Source organism: Lepidochelys kempii, chromosome 5 (assembly GCF_965140285.1).
Source record: "Lepidochelys kempii isolate rLepKem1 chromosome 5, rLepKem1.hap1, whole genome shotgun sequence".
In the NCBI taxonomy this organism is placed as follows: Eukaryota; Metazoa; Chordata; order Testudines; family Cheloniidae; genus Lepidochelys; species Lepidochelys kempii.
In genome coordinates, this window is record NC_136384.1 from 108,355,068 (window position 1) to 108,358,396 (window position 3,329).

General features: G+C 38.3%; 1 pseudogene; it reads right to left on the reverse strand.

Annotated features, from left to right (window-relative positions):
• Positions 1–1,628: 1,628 nt before the first annotated feature.
• On the reverse strand, positions 1,629–3,085 carry LOC140911954 (interferon beta-like; annotated as a pseudogene).
• Between the last annotated feature and the right edge of the window lie 244 nt (positions 3,086–3,329).

The window sequence follows — 3,329 nt, forward strand, 5'->3', positions numbered from 1 at the left end:
ATGTATGCCACCAAATGGGGAGCTGCATTTTAAAGGTGACAAAAAGAAACTTTGATAATCCTAGTACAAAATGGTCTGTTCCTGCTCTCATTATGCACATGTAATTCTGTTTGTGGTGTTCGCCCAAGAATGAATTTAGCCTGGGCACACACAGAGGTAATGGGATCAGGTGGTGGGGCCACAAACCTGACCAGTGCATGTGAGCACAGACTTAATACTGGGGGAAGTGCTAGTAAATATATTGTGGGTAGGCGCTGGATATATACAAACCAGATTTGATTTTGGTGGGGGGAGAGGTTATGTGAATGCACATAAACCTGTTTGATGAGGTATAGGCAGGCTAATTACAAACTAAAAATTGATGTGTATTAAGGGGTGCATGCAATCTTGTTTAGTGGGGGAAAGGGGACCAATCTAGCGTCTTCCAACACAACCATCTACTACACCAAACATCCAAACTGACAAGCTTTTTGGGGGAAAAGTAACCTGGTAAAAAGCAGAATAGGAAAAGGTGGCAGACTTCAGGTGTGGGGTGTGTGTGTGGTCTGTTTGAATGGAAAGGCTAATTATCATTCAGTAACAATTATTTTTAATATGGAATTACCGTGAACGGGGACACTGATTCATCAATGTATTTAAGCATGTTCCTAACTGGAAGCACTAACATCAGTGGGATGGTCCACATACTTTGAATTAGTCACCTGCATAAGTACTCTTTGAATTGGGTTTTTAAGGCTGAACAATGCCAGGGCTTTTTTTATTCTCCTTTTTTCTTTTTGGTTCAATAGGTATTTAATTCAAATCATTACTACTATAGGTTGCCATTTTAAATAAAATAAATATTTATTTATAAGTAACAAATATCTATGGTAAATACATAAATAGGAAGAATAAATAATAGACTGACATAAATATCCTGTTACAAATACTGTAAAATGATCTGAAAATATTTTCACGGTACAGAGAATAAATAGTAACAACAGCTTTTAAAATTCCACTGCATCTCATTTTAAATCATGTGTAAAATATTACTTGATTTCGATTAGTACTTCTAAAAATGTTGGTATTTAAATTTCTAAACTTCTTTGTGAGTATGTCCTACATTTGAAAACCCCATCATTCCATATGGATTCTCCTGCTAGCACTGAGGCTGAACGGCTTGTCTTTTATGAAATAATTATCTCTTCACATTCATCCTGGGAAACTGTAGGTGCTTTCTTCCTGGTCAGAGAGTCCCATTTTCCATCACTGCAACCACACATCTCCAGATGCCCAACTTGCTGATGAGTCTGTGTTGGAATCTCTGAATGGAACTCTCACCTCAGGTAGCTTCTGAGAGATTTTTTGCAAAAGTGGCAGGAAATATGTTGAAAAATTTCCTGGATTGCCACCTTGCCATTCCTCTTCAGGGTCACTCAAGGCTTGAAAGCCCCTTGGGGCCACCTGAAATGTCTCTCTCCGTTCTGACATTAGAGGGAAATTATGCACATCTTTTTTTCTTTGAAAGTTTTTCCAGTTTACAATTGTTATACTGTGGTTAAACTGCATGTTACGGTTCAGAGATGAGATTTGATCAGAGAGGAGTTGAACCACAGAAATATAGAGCAAACACATAATGTCAACAATGTTTAAGGTCTAACCCTTAATTTTCTTGTAACTTTTTTGCATCAATATCCTTCATTTTGCAATTTAAATTTTGAGTAAATCAACAGAGTATTATCACATAAATTGTAATATGTTGGAATTTCATTATGGAGTGAGTGTATTGCATAATACAAGGTCAAGTATTATGGAGTCTTAGAAGACATTGTGGGAAAGATCAATAGAGAGGAGGGAATCCACCGCACGGTACAATTTCATCCAACTGTTTTAACTTCCGTCACTGCATCCTCAGATGGAATGAAATGAGATTTGGTTGAAACACAAAGGGAAAAATACATTTTCCATTGTATTAATGTCAATACATTAAATGAAAATATCTTTCCATGCCTCATAATCTCACAAGTCTTATGCTCAGTTCATATATTTTATAAATGTCTCTAGGAAACTTGTCAAGCTGTGGAATATGATGAGAACAGATTAATAAATAGCAACCATGATCATAATAGAAACACACTACATATGTGGAAGTCAGAGTACTTTGCAGGTGGAGGGAAACTATCATTATTTGATGATCAAAGTACTGGTGAGGTGGCTAAGGATTCCAAATATGTGTACTTTGTTGCATGGACCGCCAATTATGTAGGAGATTATGAAGAATCGCAAACCTAAATAACAGAAGAAACACAGAAAAATAAATCCATGTAATTTGCAAATCCATTTCCAGCAGAGGACGGGAAGAGCCTGAAGCTGCTGCTATGGAAATCAATTACTATTTGGCCATTGACCCTGTAGAAGAAGGATCAGGCCTTGTATAAACAGTGTTATAAAATATCCGCTATCTCTGTTCAGCTGTATAATTGACACTAATATTAATTCATTTACTCCAAGGAAAAGATTTGTACTGTACCTTAGTTACTAAGCCTTCTAGTGAGTTGTCAATCAGTACAAAACGTCTGGGTATTTCCATGCAAATGATCTCCCCGGCACACAGGCTGTATTGCTTTTCTGAAAGAAAAGCATCTTTCCCCTGAAAGTATCATTTCACTCTCCCACTGGTGAGCTGGAGGTCCTCACTCTCCGGGTTGGTTAATTCCTTCTCCATTTGTGCTCTAAACATGCCTTCAGCCACTGAACTTGCTGGTAAAGTGCACTTTGGAACCTGACTATGGAAGTCCCATCCCAGGCACTTTGTGTGAGGTTTTTGCTAAAGATGTTGAAGATCTCTTAAAGGATCTCTTGGGTTGCCACCTTGGCATTCTCCTTCTGGGACACTGGAAGTTGGGCAAAATCCTGGGTGGGCTTGAAAGCTGCCCTTTCATTTATGCGTTGTGAGGGGAAACTTCTACTCATTTTCTCCAGAAGCTCCAATCTTATTTTTGTTCATTTTGTTCTGCTGGAAGTGAAGCATGATACAGAGCTGACATGCGATTTCAGTAGAGAAGAGCAGTACAAGGCAAACATGCAACAAACACCTGGTGGTCATGATGATGTCTATACAGTCCTTTTCTTTGTGTGGAACCTTGAGACTGGAGTTTGAGGGTCCTACGTGGACTGCTGTGTCTTTCCTTTATGTCTCTGAATTTAAGTATTTGGCTGGAGAATGTTTCTTTGATCATTTTCTATTTACAAGATTTTCCTTCTTGGAGGTTTCAGAGTTTTTCTTTTTTCTAGTTCTTTTACCACGTTATCTCCCTTTTTTTGGCGGGGTGGGGGTGAAAGTGACCACC